This window comes from Patagioenas fasciata, chromosome 5 (assembly GCF_037038585.1).
Source record: "Patagioenas fasciata isolate bPatFas1 chromosome 5, bPatFas1.hap1, whole genome shotgun sequence".
Lineage (NCBI taxonomy): Eukaryota > Metazoa > Chordata > Aves > Columbiformes > Columbidae > Patagioenas > Patagioenas fasciata.
This window is the reverse complement of record NC_092524.1, coordinates 25,490,057-25,513,974: the sequence shown is the minus strand read 5'-3', so window position 1 is coordinate 25,513,974 and position 23,918 is coordinate 25,490,057. Positions and strand designations below refer to the sequence as shown.

The following is a 23,918-nucleotide window of genomic DNA, read 5'->3' as shown; positions in this document are numbered from 1 at the left end:
ATATTTTGAGGATATTGATAACCTGAGTGTAGAGTAGCACTTTCAGGAACACTGAGAACTGTCTCTAATCCTTTTCAGCACCTGATTTGTTAACTTTGGTGTTTCCATACATCTTTAACTGAAGATGCAATTCTTTGAAACACAGAACATTGATTCAGTAGCAGATGTCTGCTAGAATGAAGTTGGAGAGGTTGGTAATACTGTGGGATTTATAGCCTATAACAACAGGCAGGTGCTGAGACAGAATTATTGATGTGTTATCATGATGTGAAGAAACCTCAGCAGGAGAGCTGGGATGTGCTGCTTCTGTTTACTGTAATGCAGTCTCCCTAAGGAAAATACTGCATTTCTGAATTTGGGTGATTTTATTGACACAATTGTTACCTGAATGAGGTCTGAATTGCAGCTACCAAACTGATCTGTTTTGTCAGATTTTGAAACTCCAGTCTTCTTTAACAATAAAACATAAAATAAGACAGGGATGTGCTGGCACTAGCTTACTGCTCTGTTCAACCATTACTGCTGTGAGGAGATGAAGAAAGGCAATATCCAGGTAGGTGGCTGGTATGCTTTCATCACACTTAGAAACATGGCACATACAGCCAATACAAAATATGATTATGGTGTATTTTGTGGGAAAAGTAGTTGTCATCATGACATGTCCACCCTACCAATGGCAGACCTGTCATCCAGAGTCATTACCCCAAAGCAACAGAAACTGCAACAGAAAGGTCAAAGTAATTTCAGTAGCTAGAACAGAAGAGTAACTTAATTTTTAGGCAGTTCAATGGCTGATTTAGGCAAGTTAGCATTAAGTGTAGGACAATAAAGATTTTCCTCTGAGTTTTTGTTGTTGTTGTTGTTTGTTTGTGTTTTTTTTAAAGTTGTTTACTTTATAATAATGTGTGCTGATGCCAATTTTTATCTAAATACATTCTTTATTTTTTCAGAAGGATATTTAACAAAAGCAGTTATAATCAATTTTAGGCACACTTAAAAATACATATTCATAATGTAAGAATAGAATTTTTTGCACAGCATCTGATTTGAACAAGCTGTTACATTTTTTTGGTCTTGAAAGAGAAAAAATTGAGATGATCTATGGAGTAACTGGTGTGCTTTCTGGGCTACTATAAGGCTTTGTCTCATGTTTCTGCATGTGAATTCTAACAGCTCCTTCACACATAGGCCAATTTTATCACTGAAATATTACTTAACTATTGTGAGGAGTTTTTAGCTGTAAAGTGCAATGAACATGGTTTCAAACAAGAGACTTGAACCTTGAAATGTGTTCCTTTAATGTTATATAATACTTCGCAAGTCTGTGAAAGTAATGAGAATATTCATGGGGAACAAATCTGTGCTTAAGGCTCAGGTTCATGGATTTTATGGAAGAATAACCTCATCCTGAAACTTGTGGAATTTCTATACCTCTACTGTATTATTTCCAAGTAGACATGTATTCTTAGCTACTAATTTGCCATGTAGATGAAACAGTGCTTCAGCAGCAAGATTTCAGTCTTTTGCCAACAATGCTTAAGAAATGTTCAGAAGATTATATAGCAGAACTCATTAAGACAAGACTGCTGTGTAATACACAGGATATTCTAATTAGTACCGCTAACTACAAAGAAAAGTAAATATCAAGAAATTAGTCTTCAAAAATGTCTTAAATCAACTGAAGTAGGACTAATACAAGGTGAGAAGATTCCAACTTCTCAACAAAAAGGTAGGCTTGAAAGAATTGGTAGCATCTACTAGAAAGGATCTTGTAGATTTTGTTATTTTGAAATTTTTTTTTTTTTTTTTTTTGAGAAATCATGTTGACTTGTAGCTGCAAGTTGAAGGTATGGTGCTTGCATTTACAGAAAACTACCAGCTCTTTAAGTGTGAAATAGAATGTGATCTCACACACACTAAATATATATGTAATGCCATTTTTACATAGTAAGTTTTTAGAGAGAACTCACTCTTTACGAAGCTAAGGATATTTTTCCAAAAGAGTCCTTCATTCCAGCTTAAGATCTGCCTACTTCTGGTCAAAGAAAGGGACAATGAAACCCCTCAGACTGTTTCAGATAAAGTATTAAGAGGTTGTATCTTGTATAAATTATATACATATACACACATATTAATATAATGTATGTAATATAAAAATGAATCCTTATCTATAAAGCATTATAGGGTAGTTGAGGTTGGAAGAGACCTCTGGATGTCAAACCTCCTACTTGTAGCCAGGACAACTATGAAATTGGATTAAGTTGCTTGTGACTTTAGCGAGCTGAGTGCTAAAAACCTCCAAGGACACCAAGACTGCAGCTTCTGTGGCCAGCCTGATCTGATGTTGGATTGTTCTCATGTTAGAGAAGTCAGAACCTCTCTTGTTACATCTTGTTACAACTTATGTCTGTTGTTTCTTGCCTTCCTTCTTTGCACCACTGTGAAGATACCCTTCTGCAGGAATTGCCCCTGCCACCCCCAACTCCCCAAGTCATTCATTCTCTAGGCTGAACAAGCCCAGCTCTCTCAGTTGCTCATCACAGGGCAAGTGACCCCAATCCTGACCATCTCAGTGACTCTTCATTGGACTTGCTCCAGTTTATTCTTGTCATTTTTTTATTGGGAAAGAAAGAATGTGTTGTTTTCAGTAACTAAAAATGAACAAAACCTTCTTTTGTGTAAAAGTCCTCTTATAACTATATTTGGAGATATTTTGACTGAGACCCCAGTTATTTGGGGAAGCAGTGTTTCTAGCTGAAGTTGTAAGACTTCCTGGGAGAAAGAATAGGCTTGGCAGTCTGCCAAGAGATTTCATGGAAGATCTCAGAATGAAATATAAAAAGGGGCAACACAGAGGACACCTCACCCTCCTCTCTACTGGAAGTCCTACCATATGGCACAATTTTTAAATCTTTTTTTTCCTTAGGATAAAGAAATTTCTCTTTAGAGGTTATTTGGGTCACAATTTTTATTTACTCAAGACTGCAAAAACCCATCCTACTGTGATCCAGTTGGCTAGTGTGGTTTGCCCTGTAAAAGCTTAAAATCTACCAAGTCTCAAGAAAATTTATTTTTACATGATTGCAGCCCTTTTTTCCTCTTCTTTATGGCAAATAGTTGACGCATAGGAGAGGAAGCTTGATTGTCCAGTTTGCCAACTGTAGGCTACGACAAAAGAAAGCAAAAAAAAAGCTATCTTTGTTACCATAGCAACAATGAAGCTATTTCCCCAAGCCTGCTGAAAAACACCAACTCTCTGTCCTCTCTCATAATGTTAAGATATCAGATCTGAGGCATTAGCTCTGGGACATTATACATTGAACTGAAAAGCATGTTTGCTTATGAAATCAAGAACTCTACCCACAAGAAAAAATGTTTATTCAGGGATATCACAGATCTCTTTTTAGTTCCTACTGGAACTTTCTATAAATTGAATTTAATTAGCAATGTTTTATACTGCAAAATACCATGAAAATCCTTACTCTGCATTGTATTCCACTGTATTTTTTGTCCTTGTTCTGTTCCAGAAAGCATAGTATGGGGAAGGAGGAGTTTTTGCAAAACCAAAGAAAAGTCAGTGCTTGGTACAGCTTTAGAACTAATTTAGTTTCCTACTGAAGAATGTCAGTTGCCAAAGTGACTAACTTTATTATTATTATTATTATTATTACTACTACTACTACTACAGTAATTACTTTTAAATAAGCCACACTTTTATTTTTCATATCTTGAAATTATTTTTCTCTTCTAATGGGAGGGACATTTTAAATATTGACCATTTTGGAAATTTAACTTGACCACAAGACTACCCCTTCTACTCCTTTACTTTCATACTGTTAAAACTTCATGTGTGTATTTAGAGCTTTCTGTGGTCAATGATTATGTTTCTAGGGTCATTTCAAGCAGGAATTTAAAAGAATTGTAGTTCAAAAAAGAAAAAGGCAGAAACTGATCTCTGTAGATGCAAAAAGTGAAATTAATGCCTGTACATACATACAGCAAGATATCTGTGCCTAAGTCATCAAAGGCCTTCTACAATACAATCAACAACAAAATTGCAAACGTTTTTTACAGATATAATACAACACTTGTATTTTGTTTGCTGACTAACATGATGTTTTACAACTATACAGAAACATAAGTGTATTATACTAGATCTTTAGTAAAGCATGTATGTCTGTATTTTTGACAAGACTGATACTCATAAAAAACCTACCGTTTTAATCTCTCTAACTACCCCAAATGTTAAGATAGTTGCCATATTTCATGTATAAAGAATACGTAACATTTTGGAAAAGGTTGATTTGATGTTGCCTTCTAATATCTTTGAGGCATAAATGAATCCCGCAGTCTGTATTGTGTGGTCGTTGTGGACTTTTTTTCTTTCTTCTTTCTCTTGTTTCTGTTGCAAATCTAGTGTCCTAAGAATGAAACTTATTACTAGCCTTACGGATACCTAGCCAGCATCTACATATTTGGCTGTGTTCTTTTGGCTTTAGATATTATCACAAGCCATCACCACTAATGAAGTCACAGACTTAGAGCTAAGATGCCCAAATGAAATTAACTTTACTTTCCCTTGTTATACTGTCTTGCTAATGTATTTAAAAGTAACAACAACAACAAAAAACCCACACAACACACACAAAAAAGTTTTGTCAGTAATCATCTCTGACTCAAAAGGTCAGAGGTGGTTTTTTTTTTTGCCTGCTTAAGCTTAATGCACATTTGAGCAGGAACTGTCCTGTGTTTGTATATAGAAGTCTCTAGCAAGTTTAAAACTTCAAGTACTTGAATGTTTAATTTCAGTGAATGTTTCATCAGTAGTGAAGAACAGAGTCCTTTAATTCCACATTGGGCCATATGTTTGTCCACAGTAAGTGAGACTACCAGTCTTCCATCAGAAATGTTTCCCTCTGCTATGTTCATATGAAAGGTACATCTTCATAAAATGGTTTGTAAATCTGCTCTGTCTTATACACCTTAAAAGTGACGCAGTCTCACATTTGCTAGCTGAAATTTCCTGTAAACGTTGTGACTACTCTGGCATCACAGGAATTTTCTCTTTCTGCTTTTTTTTTTTTTTTAAATATAAAGCAGAATCTGACTATTCCATCTTCTGAAATATTTTCTCCATGGGTAGATAGTCAAGGTATCTGAAGATAAATGGTGACTGAGTATTTACTGTTGTTATATTCACACATAAATCTGGAAAACTGTGAGCTTTCTGCCTATATCATCTTCTCTGAGCAGATGTTGGGAGCATGGCATGCATTCTTGAAGGCTATATGTCAGTAATAATTCCAGATATGCAATATGAAAATAAAGAACCATACAGTTAGAGATAAAATGAGATAATTTATTTTATGGTGACGTGTAGTTAAAAATAACTAATACAATTAATAAAATAATTTGAAGCAAAAAAAGTCTCAGAATTAATTGCCATAAATTGTTTGAGCATAATAGCTGTGTAGACTTGTTCCTCACCAGCTATGTAGAAAATTGCTGCTTAGGCCCAACAGAAAATCTGTATGAACTAGCTTAGTTTGAGATAAATTCTGTTGCACAGAAGTAAATTCTGAAGAGTTGTATGGTGCATCTTGCAAACATAACCAGGTATTTACACTCTTATTTGGAAAGAAGGATCAGTCTGTCAGTTAAGATTTTGGATCGGTTATTAGAATTAATGGCATTTGTTTTTTGATTCATGGCAATCTTGGACAGATGACTCCGCCACATATTTTCTTCATTCACACTGGACAAGCATCTCAGCACAATAACTCTTGTATGTGTTGTGCCATATGTATTATAATATATGCTTTAGTGGGATTCTGGAGGATGTCGACACCACACAAGTAACACTCCTATGAAGGGACTGGGTGGTCCACTGAGACAGTGAGCAAATGCAGTATTCAGTGGGACTCAGGATGCAGCAGCTGTGTAGAAGCATAACCAGACTCTGCTAATGAGAAAGAAAGCACACACTAGCTCTGCACACCTACTCCCCGCTTTTCTCTCTGACGTGACATTTTCAGTTTCAGAAGAGCAGAGGAAGAATAATCACTCAGTAAATCTAGATTCTTGTTGCAATTGTACAGTGGAAACTACTCTTTCTCCTACGCCCTTCCTTCTTCTCCTTTGCCCTAGGTTTTCCTAAACAATTCATAATGAATTATGAATTTAATTTAATTCTCAGAATTATCTTAGTAGTTGTGATCTTGCAATATAAAGGTGGAGGCAGTTTCATCTTTGTTTCAAACATAATTTCCATTATATTTCATGTAAGTTGCGTTTATTGACATCAAAGAGGACAGTGGTGTTTTGGGAACTTTATATGGCTTCACACTCCACTGAATGCAATATGGATTTCAGAGTTTTAATGACATAACAGCATCAAACTATTAGACAGGAAATAATTCAGCAAAGCTTTAGGGCAAATATGCTTATGTTACATATACACATATTTGTATCACCCTAAGCTTTTAATTGTAATTTCTTTCATAATTTAAATGAGAAAAAAGTTTTAAAATTATTTATTGACCCTTTACTACAGTATTGCTATAGTTCTTTTGGGAGATGGGGTGATTGTTTACTTTTAAGTAGGCATGAAAACAGCCTAAATTCACTTTTCAATTGCAGGTTTTCTGTTGAGGTCACTCGTTTTACTTAAAATTAGAAGAGGCATCAAAATTTACTAGCATCCTGCAAACACTTCTTCTACTACTTCTCATACTGCGCATTTCTTCCTGTTTAAGAGAAGTCCTCATCTTTTTTTTTGTGTGTGCTTGAAATCCGTTTTATGGATTCCCTTGAAGATACAGCATGTTCTGAAACTTTCTTAGTAAAATGTACTGTTCCTGTAACATCATGTTAATTCTAAATCATATGCATTTTGGGGGAATTCTTTCAAACTCTCTGACAAAATAGTTTTGATGGAAACTAAAATGGTATAGTCAGAAGTATTTCTGCTGCAATTAATCTTTACATTGGAAGGTGTTGCACAGAGAGCTACAGAAGGGAAAATTCATCTCTGTGGGAATTGTCAATTACCATCAGCACTGTAGCTGGCTAAGAAACTGTTACCAGGGCATATAAAATTAAACTGAAAGAGTATTCTTCATGACCTTCAAACAGATTAGTGTTACTTGCCTCCAGTAAAAACATAAATAATGTATTTTTATAAAAAATGATTAAAAAATGATGAATTTAATCAGTCTTAAGAAAAAATCTTAGCAATGGTGAGCATTATCACATTGCAGGACACTGAAATTTCTCAGGACCTTTATATTTATCCTATTGCTGCACTGGTTGATAGACAAGAAAATATATTCTTACAAACAGAATTGACCAGAAAAACAGTAAAACAGAAAAATAGCACAGGAGCTGAATTAGTCTGTTGACCTTGTGTGTATGTGTTCTAATCTTCTGTAATGAATTACTTGTTGCTTGCACTGCTAAGACCATCAGTGTGTGGTCGTCTGATATGTAGGGGTCTCTGAATACTATAAAAGATATGTCAGTTTGTGCAACTAAGAACCTCCATGACTCACTGTACAGCCCATCCATTTTGTCACATGCTGTACTGCATCAATTTATTCAGAAGCAATCCCTCCCAAAATGAAACAGTTCAATTTTCTACTTCTATACCCAGTTGTACAGGCTATAGAGAATGGAGTATTTGTGCTTCTTGTTTTTGTTTTGTTTGTGGTGGTTTTTTTTTTTTTTGTTTTTGTTTGTTTGTTTGTTTTTTTTTTTGTTTTGGTTCTATTTAAGGATTTTATCATGGTGAATGAACTTGAAACCCTGGTGAATAAAGTATTCTGATATATAGATGCAGTTATTTAAAATTTATATATAAAATCATATAAACATTTTACATACTACTTACAATGCACAAAACTGATTCTTCAGAATGCTTCTGGGTCATTTATTCAGCAGAGTAGCCATCAGAACTACAAAAGTGGGCAGGAGAAGGTTCTCGAAAATAATGGGTAAGAAATGTGTTTAGTGATGCACTCTCTCAAAGAAATCTTTGCTGTCTCCCTTGCTTTTGAAAATTAAAGAGTAAATCCAGTTTTGAACATGAAGTTCAAAGTCTCTTATTAAACCCATGAGCTTCTATTTCAACTTTGTAAAGAGTTATTTCTGTAAATGTCTAGTTTCTCTTTATATTCCAACTCTTAATGTGAGAAGATAGGCACATTTCTAATGAAAGTGTCGGTGCATTCTTTGACTCATATGTCCTTCCAAAACATCTAGTGGCCATGTTCCACTAGCTGTTGTGGAGAGCGCTTCCTTGCCAATGTTTTATGCTTTCTATTGCTGCAATAAGTAATGTGTCCCGTGGGAGGAAGAAGGAGTGTTCTGCTCTCTCGGTCACTGCTATGTTTAATGCTTGCTCAATATATCTTTACTAGTTTGAGTCTGAGTAAGCATTCATCAGTTTCCTGTGTGTTTGTCTGAAATTTCAAATTATATGTCTTTAGGAAGTAGCTTTTTTTCAGACTTCAGCCTTTTCAAGTCTGAGTATGTAGGTATATGGTTTGTGTCTTTGCAGTAACAAATGACATCCTGAACTTTTGAGTTTTCCTTTGAAAAAAATTCTGTTACAAAGCATTCTCATTTAAAATGTGATGACCATGAAGGCACCCTGTGATGTAATCAGTTGACTATAATACTGTCTTCTGGCCTAAAATTTAGAGTAACATGAGAAATTAGAAACTGAAAATTGCTGGAAACTTGAGGTAGTTGTTATATAAGGTGTATGCTATGCGTGAGTCATATATTCTGTCTATAATCAGCAAATAGATGTACATGTGGATGCAGAAGACCAACAGTATAGGATGGAAGTAAATATCAGTAAGGTTGGAGTCAAACTAGCAAGACTAGCTGGTTGCTGTGGATTTGGAGCTCTGGTGTGCATGGGAAGTTAGTCATGTGTGTGTTTAAAGCCTTGTGCCGTGGTACCTGAGCTTTCAATCAGGAAACTCCTGGTTAAGGTCTTGTTACTTGTTACTTCTACTCAAGGAGTTTGACTGAGAAAGTCTCAGGAAATCACACTTCTCTCTTGTGGGTTTCTACTGCCTGGAATACAGGTTAGTTGCTGTAAAAATGTTCCTAAAAATAGATAATTCATATCCTTTCTGTGTTGGCATTGAGAATTATTAATACCTGCATACTGTAACATTTAAACTGTACAGTTTAGAACATTTGTCTGTTTGCCTACTTGTGGTGCAATTATTGCATTGTAAATTAATTCATGGCCTCACATGTGCTGCTCTCATAACAAACACTGTTGTAAGAAAGCAATATTCAAAACTGCACTGGTTTAATACCTGACTTCTGATAAAACACAATGGCCACTAATTCTGCAGTATAAAAATATGCTGACAATTCACATTCTTTTTACCAGTATTTCTCGAGTCTGTCCCCTTGCAGAAGTAAGAAGTGAAAGGAACTGGGTAGAGAAACTGATATCTGTTGTGGAGATATGAGTAATTCCTAAAAATATTCTTAAGTCCTTTGTAATCTTTCATATATCATGGATTGAATGCAATAGCTGTGAGGAGACGAGAGCTCTGTTTCACTGATTTACTTTTTCCCTTTAATTGTCAGTAGGTCAAACTGATCTAATTTCCAGGGTTCCCTTCTTCACTTGCCATAAGAAATTAATCAACGTGATTCTTATTTAAATATTTCTTTAAAACAATTATTCAGTAATTCCTATTTATTTCTGTCATCCTGCTTTACTCCTGCAGCATTATTATAGTCCTTCATTTGACTTGTTCTTCCTTTTGATCATCATTATAATCCTGGAATCTGTATCTCATTCTCCCCCCTTTGAAATATGCTTATTATATGAATGTTTAAAGTATCTTTTTGTCTGAAATTTTTTCTCAGTTCCCTCAAAGGACAAAGGAAAGTTTAATATAAGTAAACATTTAAGTCCTAGAGATCAATATGAAATAGTTATCTGGGTCTTTATCACTTCAAGGTCTGAACTTGAGTTGGATGTTGCTTTGGAAGTGAGAACCAGGAGAAAGATTGTCCCTTGCCAATGACAAAAAACTTTCTATCTCTCACCCTTATGTTGCTCAGTTGCATACATTATTGATCAAACTTAAGGTATTTTCTATGTTGAAAGAATCCAGTCTGACAGTTCATAATCTTGGTTGTGAGAGCAGAGTTAATAAATATTTTCATAAGCATATTTAAACAGAAAAGATAAAACTGGCCAGGATTTGTTGATATTAGTCATGGAGAACAAAGAGATAAAGTTATGGTCATTAAATTACTTTTATGTGATTATCAAATTTTTAGGAACTATAAATGCAGAAAAAATGATATTTGAAACTAGATCTTGCAATAAAGTCCTGTATTTCTATTTCTCCTGTAATATTAACTGAAACCAGAGCAATTCATGACAAATAATAGAATGAGACTTTGAACATGATCAAATATTGCATTTTTAGAGCAAATCAACTACACCACATTTTCATTCCTGAGTGTTTTCAAATTTTTTAACAATCTTGAAAATTAATGTTCAGTTTGTTTTTATTCAAAGGTCTTTTGATTTTTGTGTTGACATACTCTGTAGTAAACCTGTCAAAAATGACACTGAAGATCAACAGATTTAAAAAATGCAGAAGTTTTAGCTCTGTGTTCTGTCCCCAGAGAATTTGTTTGTAAATACAGAAATGAACTGTGAAGGTAAAAAAGACAGATGTTACAAGTTCTGCAAATGGTTTGCTTCTTCAGATATTGAGAGACCATATGTGGGTTGATGAAGGTATTTTGTTAGTGTTGCATTTATGTCATCTGATGTTACCAAATCATGCTTTTTGCTATTGTGGATTTTCTTTTTTTAAGATTTTTTTTTTTTTTAAAATTTTCCTCCTTATTAATCAAAGAAAGTCAAGGAAAAATCATGCAGAAAAGTCAGTAACTCATCAGAAGGATGCTGATTTCTAATGTAGGAGTTTCAGGTTCGAGACTCTGCTTTGTTTGTTCCCAGATCCCAGATAAAAATGTTTAAATTGATTGGGATATTGAATATTTGTCTGTCTGGTTTTAATCAGAAAATGTATCTTTAATATGAACAATTTTTAGTAATAAAAGTTTTATTCTCAAAATGAATGGAACATAGAAATAACAATAATTATGATTATTACCCTAGATTATTCACTGAGATGTCTTTGAATTTGGTAAGATCCTTATCTGTGGTCATTTTATTATTTCTCCTGTTAGGAGAGAAACTGGGAGAGAAATCTGTGCTATTTCATCCTGTAAATGAAAATCAAGTGGAGAAAGCATGTTAAGTTCTTCATGCTTGTTTAATGGTGATGTTGGATTGGTCCCTCACAATAAAATCTATATGGAAGAGGTTATTTCTATTTTCCATTATATTAATCTACATCAAATCTTTACTGAAAACCATACGTTCATTATTATTCTTTAATGCTATCCAATATATATGTATATTTTTTTTTGTTTAAGATTAAGATTTTATTAGATAATGATTTTCTAAAATCCAGATATATTTGAACCTTGTTTTATCTCCATCTGCTGATTTTAAAATATCATTAAAAACAGTCAGCATCATCTTTTAGAATCTATTCTACACATTGTTTGTAGCTTTCACTGAAGTTCTGGGGCTTTTACTTCAGTCTTATTGTTTGCTCCCTTATTTTTCTAGGAACAGAGAGTGGACTTACACATCTGTGATTGCCGTTAATGTATTTTTGTATTGTTATGTTCTAATTGTTGTTAATATATTCTTATTCTCTTACAGTTGGACTCTGTTCTTTAAAGTATTTTCAAACATAAATATTCTATGAAATTCCTTCTCTGCATCTACAGAAGTTATTTCCCTTGTACTAGAGCACCTGAGAAAATTTAATTTTATATAAAAATATTTGTATTTATATATCTCTCTATATATGTTCCTAAAGCCATTTTTACAGCTTGTAATGAGGATGGGAGAATGGACTAGATTTATTCAGGGTAAGATCATGACTCATATAAGATAATCTACAACCAGCATGACCATTATGTTGTAGTAGAGGAGCAGGAAAGAAGTGTGGGAGGACTTCTACATGAATCTGAATTGTAAAAAGACTATTTGATGTGCAAGAAGAATTTACAGAAATTCAGAATAAACAGTAAATTGTTTTCTCCACAGATTAGCTGCATCCTGTAAAAGTAAAAATCTCAGTTGATATTCTCCTAGTGTAATGCTAGCTAATTCCCTTTATGACCAGTAGGTCTCGCAGGAGTTATATGCTGAAATCACTTCCCTTATTGTTTTACTAAATTCACCTCACATCATCCGTCTCAAATCCCATCTGATCTCTAGCCTTATACAACCTGAAGTTCACCTTCAGAGCTCTTTGCAGTTCTTAGCTTCCTTTTTGTTTCAGTGCTGAGATCTTTTAGTTCTTACTCTCTGAAGTGCATTATACTGGTTTTGGATGGGATAGCATTAATTTTCCTCATAATAGCTTGTATGGATTTGTGCTGAAAACACTACTGATGTTTTTGTAACTGCTGAACAGTGTTTCCACAGCATCAAAACCTTCTCTGCCTCTCACACTGCCTCAACAACAAGTAGGCTGGGGAGAACAAGGTGCTGTGAGGGGAGCACAATTGGGACAGCTGATCCCAGCTGATTAAAGGGATTTTTTTTTTTTTAAATTTTACTTTCGTTTTCTCCTCATTGTTTCTTATTAAACTATCTTTATCTCAACCTATGAGTTTTTGGAGTTTTACCCTTGTGATTCTCTCCTTCATCCCACTGCAGGGGGAGAAATGAGAAACTGTGTGCTTAGCTGCCTACTGGGGTTAAATCACAGCATCCATTCAATTCTACATGCAATTTCCTTCCTTTGTTTCTTTCATTTTCAGCTCTATTCTTTCTCTCCTGCTTCTCTTAGTACATGGGATGACCTCTGGCTTACATTAAGTTTCCTTTCTTCGGGCCATCTTTCAAACTTTTCTTACATACTCTTTTGCAGAGGTTTCTGGTATGGCTTGCTCTCCAGCTGTTGTGACTAAAAATCAGTTAGCAATAAAATGGTTCTTGTTTAAACTCTAAATTAAAAGAAGGTGACACAAAAATCTAATTATAAATATTATTCCATTTCATTGAATTGTTTTGTTTGTTTGACTGTCAGTCTGGATTATTCAAGATTCTGCTTACATGCTGGTACAAGGTTTCATGCAGTGCTTTGTAATGACTCTGCTGATATTACAGTGTGGTTTTGTGAAACTACAGATGAATAATTAGCTGTAGGTCAACGAATGTGAACTCGTTTTTTTATTAACAATTTGCTAATTTAATAATAATAAATATTCTAATAAGTATTTGTTTATTTCGTGATCATAACAGTTCATCTGTAGACAATTCACAAATACTTTCACACTTATTTTGATTAGTTTCAATTATCTCCATAGTTTTATTTCCATATTGAAAGGTAATACAAGTAACCAATGCAACTGAAAATTTTGAACTGTGTGTCAGAGGACATTTTAGGTGTCATTTAAATTCTTTATATTTTCCATGTGATTTTCAGTTTACTTCTGTAAATATTCTAATATTTGCTTTTATTCATGATGGCTAGTTTTTTTTTCTGATAATACTGATAAAAAACACCTTCATAAATGTGGTAGAATTTGGCTAATACTTCTAAAACAGAAATATTTAAATAAAAAATAAATTAATATTTAAAGAAAGACAAATATTTAAAAATATATATGACAATTTGAAGTAGGCATTTGCTGTCAGATGTAGCTCCATTCTGCTTTGGTCAATATCAAGCCACCTAGGAGTCATATTTCAGTACAACCTTGTGCCTTTCCTTTGGCTCTTTTTTTTTTCCATAACATTCTTATGCCTATTCATAAGACCATATCTATTCTGAACAGATCATTAAGCAGTGATTAAAAGCATATTTTCTATTATATTTAAGGATAAATTTTAACTTAAATGTTTAAGTTCTTTTATGAATGCAATTGTAGTATGTGCAAGCATTTATATGCAGGGGTATAATTAAGTCAAATTATAGCAAATATTTTACAGTAGAGCTATAATTAGTATTTGATTTTCGATACTATTACAAAAAGTATTTGTCTCAGCAACTGGCAGGAACTTTTGAAAATAATCTGTAATTTTTATCTTTTGGTTTAACAGTCAAAAAGTAACCATTACCCTATGAGATCTGAAGAACAAATCAATGTACGGCTTGCTGCCTCAGATTTCCCTCCTCACAGTATATTGTTACTGTTTCTGTAACTGCAGTTTCTACAATCATATTTCTTACTTTTTAAATGCTCTGCCCATCAAATTTACATGAATGACATTGAGTTCCTGTGGCATTGCCTGGGCTGCTTCTAAGTTGTCCACTGTTTTAGCACTGTAACTTTGTGCAAGTACTTTGATATTTAGGAGGTGATCAATGTTTGAACACTGGCTGGAAAAGGTCTTTTCGATATTAACAAAATTCTAAGAAATTGCCAATGATAGGATTACATGTTTATGAACACAACAAATAAATATTTAGTAACATCCTACGTTTTAATTGTGAAAGTCTCAGAATTGAAAAATAACATATTGTTTTTTCAACTCTGTTTTAACTGATACAGTGCAGCTCTTCTTTCTGCTTGCTTTTGAGAACACAGAAATATTGCAAACAAATTGGCTTTAGTTTCTTTACATGCAGAGCTGCAATTTCAGGCCTGAAAACGTATCAAGCCTGTTTAAACTTATGCTCTGACCTTATTCTTTCTGAGCTATGTACCTATTTGCCGTCAATAATCTCCAGAAACTTTTATTTCAGCCTCACTAAATTGGAAGATTAAGTAACGTGGCAAAGTTCATGAGGTATATATGGAAAATTACATGAATCTTGAATATATTAACCTGTAAATGTTGAGTGTGTCTTGTCGGGGCACCTTAAAGTTCATTAATTTAAAATACTTCACAGTTCTGTGGGTAATCAGGATTCACAAATACCTCTCCTGTCTTTCTGTGATTTTTTTTTCGTTCCCCGGTAACACACATGGACTGTCAGAAATGAAGTTAAATTGTCTTTTTTGCCTTCTTTTCTTCTCCAGAGCTTTGATTCTGCACTTTTGAAACATAGGGAATACGGAAATCATGTTCAAAAGAGATGTGTAAAGCTTTTGTCTAAAATGGGGAAAACATTAGCTAATGCCTATGTTTTTTGCAGTAATCCTTCAACAGCCAGTGTGCCAGCTTGAAATAGCTCTTACTGGGAGGCAACAGCGCTGCTCTGGGCTCTGAAAGGATTCTGCAGTTTTCACGATGTTGATAAATTCTGAAAATAGGTTGATTGAACTAAAAATAATGTCTTGCCTGGAGAGTGCTTGGCTTCATTCAATGCATTTATTTTGGGAAGGGAAGGGGAGGTTGTACTAGGAAAAAGTAAATCTATCCAGTAATGTTGCAAAAGAAGAATTCCTAAGCCTTTGTAATTTAGTTAGTTAAAGTGCAACTGTTAAACCCCAAAGCAACAACACCTAACATTGTAACTGTCCTCCAGTGATTGCTGTGGCACTATTTGCAATAATTTGGGTCATTTCTCACAAGCTCTATAACACACCTGGAAGCTTTAAGTGCCACTCAATTAACTTTCTATGAGCAGCCTTCACTAGCTGTTCCTTATGCTGCGGTTGTAAAATAGATAAACAAATGAAACATAAAAGGAGATAAGCTTGTGAATTGTAGGCACTACTCTACTCTAATGACTGTGTATTGAACTAGTACCTTAGAAAAAGAGTTTGAAGCTGTCACCCTCTCTTCTGGATGAAACATAAAACTGAAGCTGATGTTTCCTATAGTGATTATGTTATCTATTGCTTGGTTTTTTAGCAGTAGAAATATTGACCAAAACCTGAGCTCTTACAGTTAATTCTGCGTAGCTGTATAATTTCTGAAATTTCTGCTTGAATAGAACAAATGGTAACTTGAATTGTTTTGTACTGCTCTTGTGTTGGCTCTTAGACAGTTGTGTTCTGAATTCCCAGAAGTATTTTGATTGAGTAGTTGTCTGTGCCACTCTGGTGTATTGTCATTCCAATATTTTTAAGGTAAAGAACTAATTCTGAATGTAAGAGCAATATTATATAAGATCCAGGTACACTAACCCATTTTCAAGATGAAAATTGAACCTGAAGCTGAGTCCTTAATTACCTTTTCTGTTTCCCCAACACTGCTGAAATTAGGCACAATGCAATGTGGAGTTTGTTTGTTTTTCTTTTTTTCTTTTTTTTTTTTTTTTCAGAGAAAACTTTGTTGCTAGATCTTCTTCCTATTTTGCTCATTATAAGCATTTTTAGTCCCTTTACAGTATTCCTTTATGCTTCTCTAAGTTAATTTAATGGAACTGACTAATACCGAATCCTGTAAATTCAGATGATGTTTCAGGTTTTGTTGTGGGCTAATTGGTTCACCTTGTATCAACTCAGTTGCTTTTACCATCATCCAGAAAACTTAATTTACTTTGCATGGTAATGCTATCAGTTGCCTTCGTGGGAAAATAAATTTAAAAAAAAAAAAAAAGAAAAAAGTATGTGCTAGAAAAACAGCATGATAGCCTCAGTTCTTAAGAATCTAAACATAAAAAAAAAAAAGAAATTCCATTAAGAAAATGAAGTTGTAGCTATGTATAGAAGCAGTTTCTGTGTAAGGATAAAATTGGAAAGGCTGGTGAAAAATGTGAATTGTAAGAGTTATAAGACTTTGGAAGGGAAGGCTTTAGAAAAATATTAGATGTAAGAAAATATGAAATATATTATATTATATTATATTATATTATATTATATTATATTATATTATATTATATTATATTATATTATATTATATTATATTATATTATATTATATTATATTATATTATATTATATTATATTATATTATATTACATTGTATTACATTGTATTACATTGTATTACATTGTATTACATTGTATTATATTACATTGTATTATATTACATTGTATTATATTACATTGTATTATATTACATTACATTATATTATTGGAGTAAGTGAGCATATAACAAATATCTGAAAATAAGTTGAAGTATTCAGTGACCTTATTCTAATAATCTTCTACAAAAATAGTTATTTACAAGCCCATTGTTAATAGTTAATAACAAAGAAAATAAATACAGATAAGAATAATGGAAAATGGCTTAATGCAGATGTATGTAAATTTTATATCTATTGTATCCTGATATCCTGAAAATAGTTATGTTACTAGGAACTGTTAATGTTAGAGAACTTGCAGGGCAGAAAACTTGAAAAAGATCATCATTGCACCTAGCTGGGGCTTATAGCAGGCTGTAAAGTAAATGCATTTGATACACTGCTGATGAAGAGGCAAGTAAAATAATTTTAAAACCCCCAAATAAAACAGAAATGTATGAATGACACAGTAGTGATTCTACTCCACTTAACAATGGATGGATCATTTTGTTTATATCTGGGTACTGGAGAAGTTTTGGCAAATATGGAAGTTCTGAGAGTAGGAAAAGGAGTGAAGGTGATGTTCCAGAAGCATTGTAGGATTGGTTTTTACACTGAGGGTTGCAATCACTGGTTTTCATGCTCTCACTGTAGGTGAAACAAGAAGTTATTGTTTTTATTTGCTGCTTAAAGACATAGAGAAAATTATATGAAGAATAACAGGGCAATGGAAAAATAATGTCATAGATGCTTTTTGCTAATAGTTGCTAGGAGTATCTAGAAGGCAAGTGGGCAGAAAACTGTCTGAATATCCATGATTCTATTTCAGAAAAATTGTGTGTGTGCTAGATGATTAGTTGAATTCTCCTGAAATACAGTGTTTCTAGAATACTAATAAAGAAAAAGTGGCATTACTCTGGGGTATGGATATTGTATAAATCTTATATATTTTGCTAAGTCTCTAAACTTGACATGTATAATCATTATCATTCTCTTAGCTACATTTTTTGAAGTATTATAGATGTCCCTCTGTAGTGTAGACATCACTATATCTGTATTTCTAGCATTGTAAGCCAAGCTAAACTTGGCCATGTGTGCATACAGCCATTCTGCATTTCTTTATGGCTATATAAATGCAGTATGTCAGAATCACTGTTCCATGAAGGACTTACAAAACTGGAGAGCTGTATCAGGCTACCTGTACTCATTTCATCAGCACCTGCTTGCCATCACTTGTTCCTTTGTAAGTATTTGATGAGGCTTTAGATACTCAGCAGACTTGTTAGACAACCTAACAGATTCTCTCACAGCAGCTCACCCTCAGTAGCATTTTCTCTCAGTCTTGAAAGGTTTAAAATTACTAAAAGCTTCTAAGTAATTTTTTCTCAGTATTTCACATCCACATCTGTAGGGTGGCTGAACACCAGTTCACAGGTGATCACAAGGAGTAAGTAAAAAACCCAAGCCTATTGTCACCAGGTTTAAATTAATATATCAGGAATACAGTCGCTTCTAAAAAAATGTTAAAAAATTCCCTGTTGACAATAAGGACCATTCCACGACACTGACTAGAAATCTTACCATGTTTTATTATTTAGGGTAAGCAAGGCAAAAAAAATCTTACTAACCACACCAACCAGAAGATAATTGTTTACAGGTGCAAGAGGCAAAAAAAAAAGTTAAATTGGTCTTATTTCAACTAGAGGGAATGCTAACCTTTCTTTAGCTTCTGTCGGAGCAGTAGGAATGAACTGAATCTCACTAATTGTACTGTGTTTACTTATAGAGATTTGTCTTTTTCTTGGAAGTCTATTCCACTGTTAAATTGTTTTCACTGTAACAGTCTATTGTTCAACCTCTTTATTTTCTTTGTGTATTCTCATTAATAAATATTGAAAAGGGATGAAGGGAGGTACTCTGGGATATGATCTACAGGATTTTCTTCAAGTCTTTCTACGATTAATATTCAAGGAAAATGTGTGGGTTTTTTTTTCCATAAGAAAAATTGGAATTTTGGGCCGAGATTCCATTTTCTTTTGGAATTTTTGTGGTAATTCTTTTTGGTTGAAACTGGGAATGCATGCTCCCTGAAAAGCAAAAACATTGCTCTTGGCAGAACAAAATAAAACATAAATAATAAAGAAACTCCATGCAGCTCAAGTAACCTGTTACCTACATATGAAATATATTCTTGACTCTTATAAAATGTTAATAGAATGTTCACATTCACAAATAAAGATTAAATTATGCAAGTTTTTTAGTGAAATTGTAGCATGTGCTTGCAAATTTCCCAGCTGACACTTTACTTTTTCATATATTAAAATAGTGTGACTATTGAAAAAATTGACACTTAACCTCATGTGTTATTTTTGGTTTTGGTTTTGATTTTTTTTTTTTTCTTTCCAGAAATGAATTTCTTTGTTGCAAGAAATCATGATTATTTATTGACGCAGAAAGCAAATTGGCCGATGTTCTACTGAGTGTTCTGAAAAACATGTAAGTGTTATACATTTACTCTGACACTGATTACGTGTTCAGTTTAGCTGGTGATTTGATTTTAACAAAGAAACCAGAGGCTAGAGATGTTTCTAATTTATTTTTATCACAGCAGCAGATAAGGCACTATGACATTGTGTCTGAGGTCATACCTTTCTGAAAGCATTTTTGTCCCCTTGTTTTACTCTGCACATGAGCATCCATCAGACTCTGCTACGTATTCATAACCTTTGCTCAGGAAAGTCCATAGCAACATAAGTCAAGATTAATGGTAATTGGTAAGCAAAGCTCTAAAAAAAGAAAAAAATTACATAGGGCCTACCTGGTCAGCAAAATTACCTGGCACTAGACACTTCTTTATTTTTCAACCTCCCCCAAAATAGCACTATTGTGACCTTTTATATTAGAAACTCCAAAACCAACACTACACAATGGCTGACAGAAATGTAAACTCTGATTAAAATCTTCAGTTTTGAGAGGACACTAAGTAATATTATTGACCTTCTTAGTACTAGTACACAAGGGAAGTACTGACGGTACTGACACTGCACTGAGTGCATGAAGCTGGGGCAGCTCCTGATATTTTTCTTTTGTTCTCTTGCTATCTTTAATGTGTCATTTCCTAGAGTTCTTTCTGATCCAGAGAATTCAGTGTTTTTACAAAAAAAAAATCATTATTTCATGGAATATAATTTATGAATTAAGAGTCTTATTGCTGTATAGTTTGGGGAAAAAAATAAACAACACCCCACCTAATCTGAGTAGTGCTGATAATAATTCAGGTATAAATTATTTTTAAAGAGGTTTTATGTGGATAGTATTCTTCTGCTGAAAATTGTTCATGAATGTTTAATTTATTTCTTTCTTTTGTTAGAGAATTGTCTGCTAACTGGAAGCATTTTGTACTGCATAGTTACTTAAGGCACTGTTAGTTTCAATTCAACAGAAAATGGCTCTAAGAGCAGGGAAATGAGTGACAATATGTTAGGGGACTGTGCAGCACAAAATACACAGCTTCAGCTTGCATGCAAAAATATCATTTAGCTGTGATAATAGAAATTAGATTTCAATCAGTATGCTCTTTGTTATTAATCTATTTTTCTCCTTTCATCTGAAGAGGTTCTAATAATATGTTAGACAAATCGTACTCTTTAAAAACTGATTTGAAATAAAAATGCTTTTGAATCTATGCAATTTCAGGCATGCATTCTGTTACAATAATATTTCCTCTTGCTGCTGAAGTATCCATGTATACTTGTAAGTGTATACAATGTTGTTACATTTATTTTTGGTACAAGTTAATTGTTAAGAATGAAATTATTTTTTCCTTTCTGAGTAAATTTGTGAGGGGACTATGCAAGGTGCAGTAAGAACGTTGAATCTGAAGATCTAATAAAGATTTTAAATTATAAGGGCTGATAATTAGTATGTAGGGTTGAAGTATTAAGGATAACTTTTTCCTTTGTGGCAAAAGGCATGGTTTCTTAAGTATCTTCAATATTTCATCAGTTTCAGTTACTGTCTGAAGTTGAGGAAATTATAGTGTGTGTACCCAGCCAAACACTTCTGTGTGCACTCTGCATAGCAGAATTTCCATATAGGTTAGTACTATTAGAGTCTCAACTGAAGATCTTTATGAATTCTCTTTCTAGTAGACACTTTTTATGATAAACAGAAAGACACTGGTCTTATATATAAGGGCTTTTGGTCATCTACTGTGATTATATTTTTGGACTCTAAGGCCAGCTTAAAGAACAATAGACTTTATTGACTTCAATGATGTTGAGAAACTACTACTAATTTAGAAGTATTTCTGAGTTATATCTGCTGCTTTTGTCTGGCTGGGACAGTTTTTAGCTACCTAATATACCCTTTTAATTTCAACCTTTCAGATGGGAAGCAAGAGAAAACAACCCTATCATTTTTGTATTAGTTAATTTTGATGAATTATAGTCAGAGGTTCATTACTTTGTAGTATGGAAATTTCAATATTGTTTTTGTTTCCTAAAGGAGAACAGACTGGGTTCGGTGGCAATGGTTCCTCCATATTTAGTGTCTACGGGGTCGGCTGTAACATGCTCATGAACTAACACAAAAGATGTTTGTGCATGACAGGTGTTGACAAAACATTAGTACAATGTTATGCAGGCTTCCCAAGCCCTGTATAAAGCATGCATGATTTCTGACAACTGTTTTTGCAGAGTGATCAAAACTTATTAGACTACACTTGCATCCTTTTTTGGACATGTGGATTCCTATCACAAACCATTAAGTCACCTTAAGTTCACAGTATCACAGTATCACAGTATGTTTGGGATTGGAAGGGACCTCAAAACATCATCTAGTCCAATCCCCCTGCTGGAGCAGGAACGCCTAGGTGAGTTCACACAGGAATGTGTCCAGGCGGGCTTTGAATGTCTCCAGGGAAGGAGACTCCACAACCTCCCTGGGTAGCCTGTTCCAGTGCTCTGTTACCCTCACTGAGAAGAAGTTCTTTCTCAAATTTAAGTGGAACCTCTTGTGTTCCAGCTTGATCCCATTGCCCCTTGTCCTATCATTGTTTGCCACTGAGAAGAGCCTGACTCCATCCTCGTGGCACTCACCCTTTATATATTTATAAACATTAATAAGGTCATCCCTCAGTCTCCTCTTCTCCAAACTAAAGAGCCCCAGCTCCCTCAGCCTTTCTTCATAAGGGAGATGCTCCACTCCCTTAATCATCTTTGTTGCCCTACGCTGGACCCTCTCCAGCAGTTCCCTGTCCTTCTTGAACTGAGGGGCCCAGAACTGGACACAATATTCCAGATGGGGTCTCACCAGGGCGGAGTAGAGGGGAAGGAGGACCTCTCTCGATCTACTGACCACCCCCCTTGTAATACACCCAAGGATGCCATTAGCCTTCCTGGCCACAAGGGCACAGTGCTGGCTCATGGTCATCCTGTTGTCCACCAGGACCCCCAGGTCCCTTTCCCCTACACTGCTCTCTAATAGGTCATTCCCCAACCTATACTGGAACTTGGGATTGTTCCTGCCCAGATGCAGGACTCTACACTTTCCCTTGTTAAATTCCATCAGGTTATCCCCCGCCCAACTCTCCAGCCTGTCCAGGTCGCGCTGGATGGCAGCACAGCCTTCTGGCGTGTCAGCTACTCCTCCCAGGTTAATGTCATCAGCAAACTTGCTGATGGTACACTCAATTCCCTCGTCTAAATCGTTAATGAATATATTGAATAATATTGGCCCCAGTACTGACCCCTGAGGCACTCCACTAGATACTGGCCTCCAACTGGACTCTGCACCATTGACCACCACTCTCTGGCTTCTCTCTTTAAGCCAGTTTGCAACCCACCTCACTACTCTATTGTCTAGACCACACCTCCTCAATTTAGCTGTGAGGATGCTGTGAGGGACTGTGTCAAAGGCTTTACTGAAGTCAAGGTAGACCACATCCACCGCTCTGCCATCATCCATCCACCTTGTTACATTCTCATAAAAGGCTATGAGGTTGGTCAAGCATGACTTACCCTTGGTAAAGCCATGCTGACTGCCCCTAATGACCCTCTTATCCCTGATGTGCGTTGAGATGACACCAAGGATAAGCTGTTCCATTACTTTCCCAGGGACAGAGGTGAGGCTGACCGGTCTATAATTACCCGGGTCCTCCTTCTTGCCCTTTTTAAAGACTGGAGTGACATTTGCTTTCCTCCAATCCTCAGGCACCTCCCCCGTTTCCCAAGACTTGGCAAAAATGATGGATAGCGGTCTAGCAATGACTTCAGCCATCTCCCTCAGCACCCGCGGATGCATCCCATCTGGACCCATGGATTTATGGACGTCCAGACTATTTAATTGTTCCCTAACCCAGTCCTCATCGACTAAAGCAAACTCCTCCATTAACCTGGCTTCATCCGGGGTCTCAGGGGTACAGGGTTCCCTGTTTGATAAATGTCTACTCTATGTCCTTTTCTTACTGTTATTTTGGTGATTTTTTTTTTTTTTTAATTTTGATACTGTTTGTCTTGCACCATATTTTTGTGTAGACACTTCATCTATTGTTCACAGCTTCTACAGGACCTACTTTGGTTAAGGCTTTTATCAAGTGATTCTGTAGAATATTAAGCTCTAATCAATTCTCCAGCAAAACTTACAACCACTAAAATCTCACTAAGGGATGAAATAAAAATGTTCATAGCATACTGGCCAAATCTACTGCTGTCTGCAGATTCTAGGAAGTTGATAAAAATGTCAAAAATAATAGCATAATATTTTGATATTGAAGAGGGGCCTCATATTTCTTTTTTCATCATACAAAATAATCAAGGTAACATTCTTGACTTTCATCATGAAGTAAATTATACAGATTGAAATAATTTACTCTCTGTGGAGCATTGAGAGTAAAAACATTTATTTCCAATAAGAGCTACAATTTGTTTTTCAAG

The 23,918-nt window shown here is 34.7% G+C and overlaps 1 protein-coding gene across 9 annotated transcripts in view; it reads left to right on the top strand.

The window, feature by feature from the left end:
* LRRC4C (leucine rich repeat containing 4C) overlaps nucleotides 1–23,918 on the top strand; it is a 572,608-nt gene that overhangs the window by 208,778 nt on the left and 339,912 nt on the right. For 8 of the 9 annotated variants that reach the window (XR_011739325.1, XR_011739326.1, XR_011739328.1 and 5 more), the window contains one exon: nucleotides 19,390–19,479. The exons of the other annotated variant lie outside the window; for it this stretch is intronic. The gene's annotated coding sequence lies outside the window, so the exon portion shown is untranslated. The remainder of the gene's footprint in view (nucleotides 1–19,389; nucleotides 19,480–23,918) is intronic. 9 annotated transcript variants of the gene reach the window in all.